This window comes from Mustelus asterias, chromosome 10, assembly GCF_964213995.1.
Source record: "Mustelus asterias chromosome 10, sMusAst1.hap1.1, whole genome shotgun sequence".
Taxonomy (NCBI): domain Eukaryota; kingdom Metazoa; phylum Chordata; class Chondrichthyes; order Carcharhiniformes; family Triakidae; genus Mustelus; species Mustelus asterias.
In genome coordinates this window covers 90,134,446-90,149,287 of record NC_135810.1, presented here as the reverse complement: position 1 = coordinate 90,149,287, position 14,842 = coordinate 90,134,446, and the positions used below count along the sequence as shown (strand labels likewise).

Below are 14,842 nucleotides of genomic sequence, written 5' to 3'. Positions count from 1 at the left end.
TTTTATATTCACAGCAATGGATCTACTGTGACACTGCTTATTGTAAAACAGATTAGCTGTTGGATCGTGGGATTATATTCATTGGAGTTTAGGAGGTTGAGGGGAGATCTGATAGAAACTTACAAGATAATGAACGGCTTAGATAGGATGGACGTAGGGAAGTTGTTTCCATTAACAGGGGAGACTAGGACGCGGGGGCACAGCCTTAGAATAAAAGGGAGTCACTTTAGAACAGAGATGAGGAGAAATTTCTTCAGCCAGAGAGTGGTGGGTCTGTGGAATTCATTGCCACAGAGGGCTGTGGAGGCCGAGACGTTGAGCGTCTTCAAGACAGAAATTGATAAATTCTTGATTTCGAGGAATTAAGGGCTATGGGGAGAGAGCGGGTAAATGGAGTTGAAATCAACCATGATTGAATGGTGGAGTGGACTCGATGGGCCGAATGGCCTTACTTCCGCTCCTATGTCTTATGGTCTTATGGTATACAAGTTATGCTGTCATGACTACTTAGTAGAGTTGTGAACTTAAACTCTAATGATAAACAACCCATACACTATTCATAAGGGGGCTTGTACAAGTTAACATTTATAAGAAATGTTCTTGAAATAAGATTTTCGTCCTGAAAAAATTAATCAATCAACATTCAACTTCATTACTGGATGCTTTTGTGGTGGTAAATGACAAGTCTTCATCTTTGCATATTCTAACTAGTTCTTACAGCATGTTCATCACCCACCAGTAATCGTGCATTCATTCAAAAATCAAAATAAGTGCACCCCATCACTGTTATACAGATTTTATGCATTTTCTACCCCTTGGTTTTTATGATATATGTCTCACAGGCCTAGTAGGTGTCATAAATGCTTCATCTTCAAGGGCTAAGAACATTAGTCAAGGACGAAGAATGTAAAAATAAACTGTCCCTTAAATGGTTCATGCAAAGATTCTGGTTGCTGCTGTTCCTGGAAAATTCAACATGTTACAAGAAAAGGTAATTAAGCAGTTTTGAAGAAGTTGGAAACCTCTTGATTCTGGTGGACTGTTTACAAAACAGTCTAACACCACCAGGTTAAAGTCCAACAGGTTTATTTGGTAGCAAATGCCGCTAGCTTTCGGAGCGTGCTGCTCCTTCGTCAGGTGGAGTGGGAGATGTGCTCACAAACAGGGCATACAGAGACACAAACTCAATTTACAGAATAATGATTGGAATGCTAATCAAGCTAATCCAGCTAATCAAGTCTTAAAGGTACAGACAATGTAAGTGGAGAGAGCATTAAGCACAGGTTAAAGAGATGTGTACTGTCTCCAGACAGGACAGCTAGTGAGATTTTGCAAGTCCAGGCAAGTTGTGGGGGTTACAGATAGTGTGACATGAACCCAAGATCCCGGTTGAGGCCGTCCTCAAGTGTGCGGAACTTGGCTATCAGTTTCTGCTCAGCGACCCTGAGTGTCGTGTGTCGTGAAGGCCACCTTGGAGAACGCTTACCCGGAGATCAGAGGCTGAATGCCCGTGACCGCTGAAGTGTTCCACAACAGGAAGAGAACAGTCTTGCCTGGTGATTGTCGAGCGGTGTTCATTCATCCGTTGTTGTAGCGTCTGCATGGTTTCCCCAATGTACCATGCCTCGGGACATCCTTTCCTGCAGCGTATCAGGTAGACAACGTTGGCCGAGTTGCAAGAGTAGGTACCGTATACCTGGTAGATGGTGTTCTCACGTGAGATGATGGCATCCGTGTCGATGATCTGGCACGTCTTGCAGAGGTTGCTGTGGCAGGGTTGTGTGGTGTCGTGGTCACTGTTCTCCTGAAGGCTGGGTAGTTTGTTGCGGACAATGGGACACGGTGGACAGAGTACCCTTCGTCGTCCAGTACTTCCCCGGAGCGGAGAAGCTATGACATCTCCCCCGGAGCCTTCAACATGTCATTGATGAAGGTGAACATCTCGCCAAGGCCATCCCCACACCCCCACTTCTTGCCTTCAAACAGCCGCACAACCTCAAACAGACCATTGTCTTTTAGCAGAATTCCCCTTTTTTTTTGGTGAATTTAGAAAGAGTAATCATTACACTTTTATATTTCATACTGTAGGTTAATAAGCCTTGCCCTCTACTTGACAAGTCTGGTTTTATAATAATTTTGTTGTTTATTCAAGAAGCCTGGGTATTGAGAAGTCATTCTGAAATTTATCGGTAAAGCATTGATACAGCCAGCTGGGGAAATTATTTAAATATAGATAGTGACCCGTGGAATAGTGGAACCACAGAGACAATGCACGCCTCCCATCTCGATAATAACACGGGCAAATTTTGTAAAGCTATTTAATTACTAAAGACATGGAAGCATAGAAAGGAAGTCAAAGATGACTTTCCCGCTGACTTTTCTCTTCCTCTCACTGGGAAATCATGTGGTTTTTTTATTTGGCACCTTTTTTGGATGTTCCAAATGCTGTCCGTTGGTAACATACACACATGTGCACATAAACGCCAACTTCTATATGTACATTGATGACACCCATCACCATCTTTCCAGCACGTCATGACAACTCCTTCACGATGTTGTCAGGTTGCTGATCCAACATCTATCTAATCTTGCACGCAACACAATTTTTCCAGTGAAAAACTGGGATACCCATGATATTCTTTCCCTCCCAAAAAATCCATACATTTTCTAATGATTCCATAATTTTCCCAAGCCATTGTCTCAGGTTGGATCAGGGATTTTGTAATTTGTGTCCTACTGGACCCTCAAGATAAGCTTTCAAGCCAATATATTCTCCAACACAAGGAAGGCCTACTTTCAGCTCTGAAACATTACCAACATATGAAAATAAGTGTCAGGAAAAGGTCAGCTGGGCCATCAATCCTGTTTAACATTCATGATATCAGCTTATGTGGCATGTGCCAGTGGCAGTGTAAGCCAAGTGTGAATACTTATCTGTCGATGTCTTTCCAGTCGGCAGCAGGAGTTGATGAATATTTATTTCTCAATCAACATCACAAAATATTCTCTGGTCATTATCGCATTGCTGTTCGTCAGAGCTAACTGTGTGCAAATTACCTGCTGAGTTTCATACAATACAACAATGATTACATTTTAAAAGTAGTTGATTGGTTGTAAGCACTTTGGGACACATTGTAGGTTGTGAAAGGTGCCATATAAATGCAAATTCTTTTTTTGTCTGTATAATTTATAGGTACCTCCTACAAAATCTCCACCTCCCCATAGACAGGTAATCTCCTTGGGAAAAATAATCTGAGGGAAAGGAAAGAGGGAACATTGGAAGCTTCCTATAATTGCAAGATTTATATTGTTCAGGAATATAACTTAGTTTGGGGATTGACATTTTTAAAATGTAAGCAATAAACTGGCTACACTTCCTGCGGCCTCAGAAAAGCAGCCAGCATAATCAAGGACCTCATGCACTCCAGACAGACATTCTCTCTTCCACCTTCTTCTGTTGGGAAAAAGATACAAAAGTCTGAAGACACGTACCAACCAACTCAAGAACAGCTTCTTCCCAGCTTTCATCACACTTTTGAATGGACCTACCTCGTATTAAGTTGATCTTTCTCTACACCCTAGCTATGCCTGTAACACTACATTCTGCATCCTCTCCTTTCCTTCTTTATGTACAGTATGCTTTTCCTGTGTGCTATACAGACAACAATACTTTTCACTGTATACTAACCCATGTGACAATTAAAAAATCAAATACCTTCTGGACTGAGAAGTCTGAAGTAATCAAAGGGTAGCCTATGTTTATTTAATAAGGTCAGAGAAAGAAGTGAGAAAACATCAAACGATGGGTGACCCCTTTCTGAGCCTTGGTAGAGACAAGAGGTGACAGCTGTCCCCACAACAGTTTTAAATTATTCATGTGGGTCACAGAATCAAAGAGATATTTTGAAGCTAAAATTAATTAGTTTGGATTTCTATCTGGAACATCCCAGGTACGCCACATTGCTACTGAAATAGATTATTCATGGAGGTACCCTTTTTTTTGGGGGGGGGATGGTATCTGTATGATTTCTCACAGAAACAGACACTCAGATTTGTAGTTTTGTGATTTGGAACCACTAAGCAAGAATGCTTAGGTCCATGTTTGAGCCAGGTTGTCCACAATCATGAATGCTTGAGAGTTAGAAGGTTGCCAAGCTGAATGCTAGTAGAAGGACTTAAGAAATCTCCTGCCTCAGAATAGTGGGAACATTGAGGAGAATTTCTGAAAGCTGTGGCACACCTTGATTTATAGGAGGAACTCTCAGATAGAAATAGTTGAAATTTTCAAGCTTAAAAAAATTATTTATTACAAAAAACTCTTGTACAATAAAATTTTTGTTTAAAACATGAAATCTTGTGACGCAATTCTTTTCAAAAGTTACTGGTGTCCACCTGGATCTTTAATACCTCTCGGCTCCCAGGTAATTGAAACCAATCCAAGAGATCACATTGACCAGCTGCATCTTATCAATTAGTTCCTATGCCATGGATGAGAATGAGTTTAAATTAATGCTTCAATTAATTTTCTTATAGTATTTCTGCTGATGCTAACCAGCATTGCTGTACTCATTTAGATTTTATTTGCCATCAATGTAGCATAACTTGAAACAGCCCTTTGCAGCTTTTCAGGCCTACAAAGTTCAAAACAAGCCAGCAGATAAGAAACAGAAACACAAATATGACTCGGTTTATTGGGCTTGGATTGCCAGGGACCTGGAGCTGCATGCAGCCAACAGAGTGCTATTCACATGTTCCTGCATTAAAGTGAATTCAGTGGAGATTGTAAGTAAGCATGCATATCTAATATTTGTATTATTTTTTAGCAAATTCTCAGAAATTGCTAAAGATTTTGTACTACTTGATTCTTAATCAGCGCAAAGTCCGCACATCTAAGCTGGAAATACTCCTGTACCTACACAATAAGGCTAAATTGTTAAAGATAAAATTAGTACAATTAGTAAAAGCAATCTCAGTTTTCTTAACTTCAAAAACAGATTTAATTCAATAAAAAGAATGAGATTTTAGGTCATCTGAACATGCAAGATGTGTGTTTATTTGGTGTTAAGCATGAATGATAACAGGTTGCAATAACAGGAAGTCAGCTGGAAATTTTAACTATAAAATGATCAGTCTTTTAAAAGCACTTTAAAAAGTGGTATGTATCCTAATATTAACAAAGCATTAAATTTAATTGTGCATTTGGTAAACCTCAAGGACAATGGCTTCAAGTTGAATAGTACAGCAATATTAATCTTCGTTAATTCTATTTTATTTCCAAACCAGTGAGCGGAACACTTTCTTGACTGAATCCAAAGCACTGCTTCTTTAAAACAATGGCTTAAAACATGATTGTAAACTCTTATTTCAGGTACACATGTTTTGTATCACATGTAAAGAAACTTAACTAAATGCTTTGAATCTTTAGAGCCAATTTCAAAATGAAACAGGTTCCGTAGAAATGGTGGATTCTTTTGAAATCAATTGTTACCAAGTAGTATAACCAGAAATAGTTCCTTTCCTCAGTATAAAGGAAATCAAGTTTTATGCTTTAAATAGCTCATGTGTCCTGTGCACATGACAGTCCACAGTTGCCAAAGGACCACCCTTTCAAAAGTTGGATTTTCCCCTGGTATACAATAGTAAAATGCAGTGCATAACTTGCTATCTGGCATTTATCCAGAACTCAATATTATGATTTCTATGCCTCAGATATGATTACTAACCAAAAGATGAGTATATCACAAATCAGCCCACAGCTGCATGCAATTTTTAAGTTCAATATGAGAGATGTCAGGGCTGAGGAATGGCACATTTTCCACTTCCTCTACAAAATCAAAATAAAGGTCAAATATGAAAAGGAGGAGCAGTAACTGAACCACAAATACAAAAAAAATCTATATAATCGTTTAACCTGCACCAGCCTCCATGTCACCTAATCATATACAACTGCAGCCTACACCTACTTAAAACAAGGACTTAAATACTCTGAAACTAGTTTGCATACAGTTGCCAAACATTCCAATGTCATATTGATAAGAGCTCAATTACAATTTCATATCATACAAAGTTATAACTGTTCCCAATCAGTACAAAATGGTACCATATTACAGGGAGGTTTGCACCATTGCCAAATACCCACAAACACCTCTGCTGATTGATGGAAAGTCAATTTTGCTTCACACTTTTATGGCCTCCAGAGAAGCAGAATATAATTTTAAGCATCAATTTCCCTGGACTCTTCCAGAGGTAAAAGGACCTTCAGCAACAACTGTGTCAGATCCTCGAATCAGCCTTTTTTCATGGTTGTAGGCAGACTGGTCCAGCAGAACAAAAATGTAGCTTTCCTATTTTCAAACAATTGCTCGTGCATAAACTCAATTACTAAATTTAGATCTTTTGATTTTTTTTTATTCATTCGTGGGACATGGGCGTCGCTGGTTGGGCGTCGCTGGTTGGCCAGCATTTATTGCCCACCTCTAGTTGCCCTTGAGAAGGTGCTGGTGAACTGCCTTCTTGAATCGCTGCAATCCATGTTCCATTGTGGGTTGACCCACAATAAGGGTCAATAATTTTAGGGTGTCAATTTGATTTTGCACTTGCACCTTCAGTTCATCAATAAGATTCACTTCTTCTTTAAGGTCAAAGATTCAAATTAAAATAGATCACAGTACATTGCCTTAACATGCAGTATTCTCCATATCACACTACCATGCTGAAAACAACGCAAGAAGGTTCAACACTAAACTTTGATGCATGGCTCTTCCAGTAGAGATAATAATATTGAACAACATGAATAGTGGACCAAAGACTACACCAGGATTTAAAAATATACATCAAAAAACTGAGGTTTGTAAAGATAATTATCTGCTAAGAGGTGGTGTAATGTAACTAACCATTTAATGGTGGCAGCCTTGTCTCAGAAGACAAAGGCTTGCACCATGGTGGTCAATTCTATGTTAAGAATTGCACGGTGTGACTCAGGAACCCCACTCTGGCACGACAGTCTCAGCCACATTTGCTGCAGATGAAGACAGTATGCTGAGAAGATGCACGATGCGCTAGCCTCTGTTTTCTCTGGGTCCTCTACTTAGCAAACTGAGCTTTTTGTTTCTGCACGTCTCTTCCTATGCCCTTCCAAACTATCTGTCTCTAGGGGTTACAGACTCTGAGTTGTCAATATCTCTCTTGCAAGTGTCCTTGTGGCAAAGATATTGTGACCCAGTGGTTAGCTCATTGTACACAAGGTCTTTCAAATATACAGCCACCATCCATCTGATGAATATGGCTTAGTCAACACAGATATTGTTAACTGGTCAGTGAGGGTATGCTGATGGAATTAGCTCCAGAACCTCTAAGTGCATGACCTTGTCTTGTCAAAGGATGATAATACGCCTGTGAAAGCAAAGATGGAAACTGCTCAGCCTTTTCTCTTGTCCAGCATTTGTTGTTCACATCTTACCACTGTAAAGGAGCACGCTAAAGACACAGACTTGATAGAATCTCAGTTTGATATTGTTCGGGACTCAGTGGCACAGTGATATTGGCGGTGGACTGGTAATCCAGGGACCTAGGGCAATTCTCTAGGGACCTGGGTTCAAATGCTACCATATTGGAATTTGAATTCCATTTAATAAAATCTAGAACCAAAAGTTGACTTTTGATGACCATTGTCGTAAAAACCCATCTGGTTCAATAATGCCCCTTGAGGGTAGGAAATCTGTTCTCCTTATCTGGTCTGTTTACAGGTGACTCCAAATCCACATCAATGTGCTCGAGTCTTCAATGGCCTAGCAAGCCACTCCATTGTATCAAACAACTCAAAAACCATAAAGGAATGAAATCACATGGACCACTGGGCATTGACCTAGGCACCATAAACATCAATGGCAAACTCAGCTCTGTCGACCCTGCAAAGACCTCTCTAATTTAGAAAGTTGTCTCACTGACTAGTCAAGCAACATGGTCATACTCATGGAATCATATCTTACAGACAATGTCCCAGAAACCACCATTACCATTCCTGGGTATGCCCTGTCCCACCAACAGAAGAGACCCATCCGCAGTGATGTGCCCAGCCTCAAGGCTTCAAAGTCTCAGGGCACCAGGTCAAATATTACCACGTGATCATCAAGTACTCTCCCTGCTCAGCTGATAAATTAACACACATCCATGTTGAACACCACTTGGGAATGCACAGAGGTTGGGTGGACTTCAATATCCATCACCATGGTGGCTCAGTAGTGCCACTATTGACCGAGCTGGTCGTATCCTGAAGGACACAGCTGCTAGACTGGGTCTGTGGTAGGTGGGGAGGGAACTAACAAGAGGGAAAATATAGTTGACCTCATCCTCAACAACCTGCCTGCCATAGGTGTATCTGTCCATGACAGTATCAGCAGGAGGGACCACCGCACAGTTTTTGTGGAGATGAAGTCTTGTCTTCACACAGAGGACACCCGCCATTGTGTTGTGTGGTACTACTACCATGCTAAATGGAGTAGATTTCAAACAGATCTAGCAAGTCAAGGCTGGCAACCATGAGGCTCTATGGGCCATCAGCAGCAGCAGAATTGTACTCAATCACAATCTGTAACTCATGGCCTAGCATATCCCCCACTCCATCATTATCACAGATTCAATGAAGAGTGCAGGAGTGCATGTCAGAGGCAGCTCTAGGTATACCTAAAAATAAGGTGCCAACCTGCTGAAGCTACAACACAGGACTACTTGCACACCAAACCGCATAAGCAGCAAGTAATAGACAGAGACAAGCAATTCCACAATTAACGGATCGGATCTAAGCTCTGCAGTCCTGCCACATTCAGCCATGAATGGTGGACAATTAAACAACTCATTGAAGGAGGTGCCACAAATGTCTCCATTCTCAATGGTGTGGGTGCCCAGCAAACCAGTGAAAAATACAAGACTGAAGAATTAGCTACTATCTTCAGCCAGAAGCACTATGTGGATGATCCATCCCAGCTTCTACTTGGACTCCCCAGCATCACAGATACCAGCCTTCATTCAGTTCGATTCATTCCACGTAATATCAAGAAACAGCTGAAAGCAAATGTTAACGGCCCTGACAACATTCCAACAATAGTACTGAAGGATTGTGCTCCAGAACTTACCACACCCCTAGCCAAGCTGTTCCAGTACAACTTCAACACTGGCATCTACCCAGCAATGTAGAAAATATGCCCGGGTATGTCCTGTACAGAAAAAGCAGGGCAAATCCAACCCAGTCAATTACCGCCACATGAGTCTACTCTCAATCATCAATAAAGTGATGGAAGAGGTCATAAACAGTGCAGTCAAATGGCACTTGCTTAGCAATAACCTGCTCACTGATGTTCAGTTTGTGTCCCGCCTGGGCCATTCAGCTCCTGGCCTCATTACAGCCTTCGTATAAATATGGACAAACAGTTGAACTCCAGAGGTGAGGTGCGAGTGACTGCCCTTGACGTTGAGGTCATATATGACCAAGTGTGCCATCAAGGAGCCCGAGCAATATTGGGGTGAATAGAAATCAGGCGGAAATCTCTCAGAAGGTTGGAGTAATACTTGGCATAAAGGAAAGTGGCTATTGGAGGTCAGTCATCTTAGCACCATTCCTCAGGGTAGTGTCCAACCATCTTCAGCTGCCTCGTCAACAACCTTCCTCTCATATGGTCATGTTCGTTGATGAATGCACAATGCTCAACACTATTTGTGACTCCTTAGATACTGAAGCAGTCCATGTCCAAATGCAGCAAACAATGCAATAACCAGGCTTGGGCTAAAAAGTAGCAAGTAATATTCATGCCACACAAGTGCCAGTCAATGACCATTTCCAGCAAGTGAAATCCTAACCATCGCCCTTTGACATTCAATGACATTACCATTGCATAATCCCACACTACAAACATCCTGAGGGCTATCATCAACTAGAAACTGAACTATACTATTTACATAAATACTGTGGATACAAGAGCAAGTCAAAGGCTAGGAATCCTGTGGTGATTAACTCTCCTCCAGATTCCCCAAAGCCTGTCCACAATCTACATGGTACAAGTCAAGAGTGTGATGAAATACTCTGTCCTTGCCTGGATGAGTGCAGTTCCAACAACACAATAAGCTTGACATCATCCACAAAGCAGCCTGCTTGATTGGCACCCCGTCCACAAATATTCACTCCGTCAACCACCGACACGCAGTGGCAACAGTGTGTACCATCTTCAGAGTGCATTACTGGGAACTTACCAAAGCTCTTTAGATAGCACCTTCCAAACCCACAACCACTACTATATGGAAGGACAATGGCAACAGATACATTGGAACACCAAGAGCTGGAAGCTCCCCTCCAAGCCACTCGCCACTGACTTGGAAACATACTGCCGTCCCTTCACTGCCATTCATTCAAAGACCTTGAACTCTCTCCCTGGCAGCACTGAGAGTGTACTTATATTTCATGGACTGCTGCGGTTCAAGCCACCCACCACCACCTTCGCAAGGGCAATTAGGACAGGCAATCTATATTGGCCTAGCCAGCAAAGCTCACATCTCTTGAATTAATAAAAAAAACACTTTCTTACTTGGCTTGGACATAACAACTGCAGCTTTGCAATTTGATTTCAGCATCAAGTGATAGATTGCTGCTGATTGTAGAACCTAGATATGCTATAAACAACCTCTAGTTTGCTTAATTTGGTTTGATTGTTTTAATCCCAAAATAACAACCTCCAGTATCACATTGTCAATGCTGACAGATAGTGAAGTGGCATGGCAACATCCTTGACCATAGCATTTATCTTCATGATGCCGATGATCATTTACAAACAAGATTGACAAAAAACAAGAAATTTATCAGGTAACACTGGATCTAGTTCAGATTAAATTGTCCTCGAAATACTTTGGAAAAAATTAATCTAAGATCAGCATCTGTTGAACCATGCCACAGCAGGATGTAAATAACTGTATAAAGGGGAGTCCAGAAATATTGTTAAAAAGGAAAAACAATTAATAAGCTAGAATTTGCTGAGAAAATAATGGTATGGTTGATGAGGAGTCAGTTGTGTAGTTACTAAGGTGTTAGACTAGGTTTTAATCTACCATTTCCTGAATAACAATCCAAGCAAGTATTGTGGAACTGTTCAAAGATTACAACTTTAACTCCCAGAGTCAAAGACATCAGAGGGTCTCAGGTGCAGGGGAATTGCCAAATTTAAACTTCCCAGGTAACTCCCAAATGTCATTGTGTCAGGTCTTTTAAAAGGTCCCAATGCTCAGCTTTCCATAATCCACAGACTGTAAGATTTGGCCCATCGTGTTTCCTGCTCTAATATATGTTTTGTATTTATTGTTATGCCATTCTCTGTTCTGCCTGCTGTGACAGATTTCTTTGAATGTGCGTTACCTCTCTAAATATTAACACCTGAACAAATGGCTTGATATTATCCATAAACATTACATCATGCAACAGTTAGTTTCCTGCAATTCATTGCAGACAGAGTCAGAGTAAAGAACTTATACTCTATGATCCATAATATGTGTGTCATGACAGAGCAGGATTCTCTTATAATCTAAAAATGGCAAATAATAAGAAACTTAGTTCTAAAAAGATCAGAGGGTGCGAAATAAGCAGTTACTATATTTACTTGTGGTAGTTTCAACAGAACAAAGTTAACTAATTTAAAATATATTTACTGTCATCTAAAGATTGCCACAAGTGAACTCAGCCCAAGAAAGAGAATCAAGTAAACGGATTTAAGGCTGTTGTGCATGTTGCACAATACTGTTGTTTGGACCCCAGATCAGAAACCCCAACATATATCAATCAGAAAGCCAGGCTAGACCCCAACAATTTTTTATTTTGGTATTAGTGTGAGGCCATGATTCCAGCTGCAATTCTACTGACAAACCAGGGAGCTTTTATCAAAACAAACTTTATTTAACAACAGTTTAACTTTAACAGACAAATTAGCTTAACTTTTAACAACTGAACAGTACATACACATGACAAAATACATTTCTTAACTGCTAACCAATTATTATGAGTTCCAATTCAAGCAATATTTCTCTTATAGACTCAAACATCTCTTTAAAATAAATCAGCCAAACACAGGCATGCTTGCTCATCCTGGGTTAATATCCTGGAGCCTTTTCAACAACCTAATCAAAACTCTTCTCTAAAATGCCAGGGGAACCCAAGTAAACACAAATGCATTAGCTCTGCTTAAACAAACATGCCATGTCCCCCAAAATGAGTACTTATCTTGTTCTCCCAGCTACTAATTTAAAAAGGTTTTCTTAGACAAATTGGTACCCTGTAAAACAGATCTGAATTCTAAACATACCCCTTACAAGAAACATGATATAAATATACTTGTTAAAGGTATGTTATCATCACACTGTAATGATGTAAAAGAAGCAGGGTAGGAATGTAATCCGAATAATTTTCTGCAGAAATACATCATACATTTCATGAAGGATTTTGGACATTTAACTAGAGATGACACACTGCAGTTAGAAAACATTTAGAATTTGCACCTGTCATTGGGCTTGGATGAGTGCCGAAAGCGGCATTTTAAAAATTATTTCATGGGATGTGGGCGTCACTCATTTATTACCCTAATTACTCTCTAAAACACATCTAAAATACCAATCTATTAAAACAAATGATCAGCAATTAACTGGTATAAAATTCTGGTATACAACTACTTATTGTCGAAAAATGGCAAAGGGAGTTTAACCCTGATAAGTGCGAGGTGATTCATTTTGGTAGGACAAATTTGCATGCGGATTACAGTGTCAACGGCAGGGTTCTGAGGAATGTGGAGGAACAGCGAGATCTTGGGGTTCATATCCACAGATCTCTGAAGGTTGCCACTCAAGTAGATAAAGCCGTGAAGAAGGCCTATAGTGTGTTAGCGTTTATTAACAGTGGGTTTGAGTTTAAGAGCCGTGGTGTTATGCTGCAACTGTATAGGATCTTGGTGAGACCACATTTGGAATATTGTGTGCAGTTCTGGTCACCTCACTATAAGGAGGACGTGGAAGCATTGGAGAGAGTGCAGAGGAGATTTACCAGGATGCTGCCTGGTTTGGAGGGTAGGTCTTATGAGGAAAGGTTGAGGGAGCTAGGGCTTTTCTCTTTCGAGCGGAAGAGGATGAGAGGCGACTTAATAGAGGTTTATAAGATGATGAGGGGGATAGATAGAGTGGACGTTCAGAGACTATTTCCTCGGGTGGACGTAGCTGTTACTAGGGGGCATAACTATAAGGTTCATGGTGGGAGATATAGGAGGGATGTCCGAGGTAGGTTCTTTACTCGGAGAGTGGTTGGGGTGTGGAATGGACTGCCTGGAGTCGGACACTTTAGGAACTTTCAAGTGGTTATTGGATAGACACATGGAGCACACCAGAACGATAGGGAGTGGGATAGCTTGATCTTGGTTTCGGACAAAGCTCGGCACAACATTGAGGGCCGAAGGGCCTGTACTGTGCTGTACTGTTCTATGTTCTACTCAAAGAAAATGAAAAACAATCCCACTTGACTCTTGACAACACTTCGCAAGTGCTACAAATTCCCACATAGGTGATAATTCCAGCAGCAACAAGAGGCAGTGTTAGCTTGTGACGAACTGTAAAGGGAGACCACTGAAGGATGATAACCTTTGAACAGGCCAAGCTTAAACATATAAGTATCAGTTCAAATCCAAAATATGAAAATTGGAACAAAAGAAAAATCACATCTTGATTAAGAGCACCTGCTTCCATATTGTGAAAATGATGTACTGAAGCACCAAAACTATAGCAACACCAGGGACCTACTCCAACGCAAGACATGGTCCCTTTCGGCAATATGTTTGCCACAAGACCCAAATAAGAAAAAAAAATCACAAACAATGCCATCCCTGGAATGCACTGGCATTGGGGTAACCCCATAAGTAAATTAAATGGAGCTTCCCTTTCACCCTCACTAAGTTGAAACTTCTTGGTGACTGCAATTTCACAGTAACTTCATGGCAGTGTAAATGCAAGCCTTGTGATCAATAAACCTTTTTTAAAAACTTCAAAGTAGCCACCAACTCAACCATGAATGGAAAGCCACACCAGCACCCAGAGCAAAACTGAAGCACAGTGCAGAAGGGAAGTTTACCTCAACTCTCTCCTCCTGTGACAACCAAATAGAGGAGAGTACTTTTCTACCCTCATAGAGACTTGAACTGTAAACTACCAAAGAAGGGAAGCCCACTTCAATGTTCACACACAAAGACAATACACAATTCAGGAAGAAAAGGATTCCTCAAAACCACTATGGCCACCCCTTTCCATACACGGAATATGGTCACACTCATGAGGATGGGGAGCCAGGGACAGCAGCAAAGATTAGTTGTGCGGAATCCTCAGGAGCACAACTCTCAACTCTGCTGGCCTTGAAAAATGAATTTAAAACATACTCATTTGGGACCTCTTTGAAAGCAACAGCAGTGAAATTAGTGAAGATAGCACATATTCCTATCACTTCTATGTGAAATGGCAATCAGGCTACAAAGTATATTTAAAGACTAATTTAATTTTAAAAGTAAATAAAGCCTCTGATAAAAACAGATTGGAAGAGATGATAAAAGGAAACTGCTTGAGGCTGAAGGGGGTAGAGGGCGGGGGTGGATGGAGGAGGGTTAAGGGAATGTAATAGACAGCAGACGTGCTGAGGGATGCTGAATAATGATATTGTAGTTGAGTAACACCCAAGGTACTGATGAGTGAATGATGACATTTTCCAGTGAGTTGAATCTTACTGATGACCAAGGATTAAATCATACAATACAAAGGACAGACCTGTGTATGTAAATGTAAA

At 40.7% G+C, this 14,842-nt stretch overlaps 1 protein-coding gene across 2 annotated transcripts in view; it reads right to left on the bottom strand.

The window, feature by feature from the left end:
• The window catches only part of LOC144499756 (actin-binding protein WASF3-like), a 90,987-nt gene that overhangs the window by 69,564 nt on the left and 6,581 nt on the right, over positions 1 to 14,842 (bottom strand). The gene's annotated exons all lie outside the window — the stretch shown is intronic.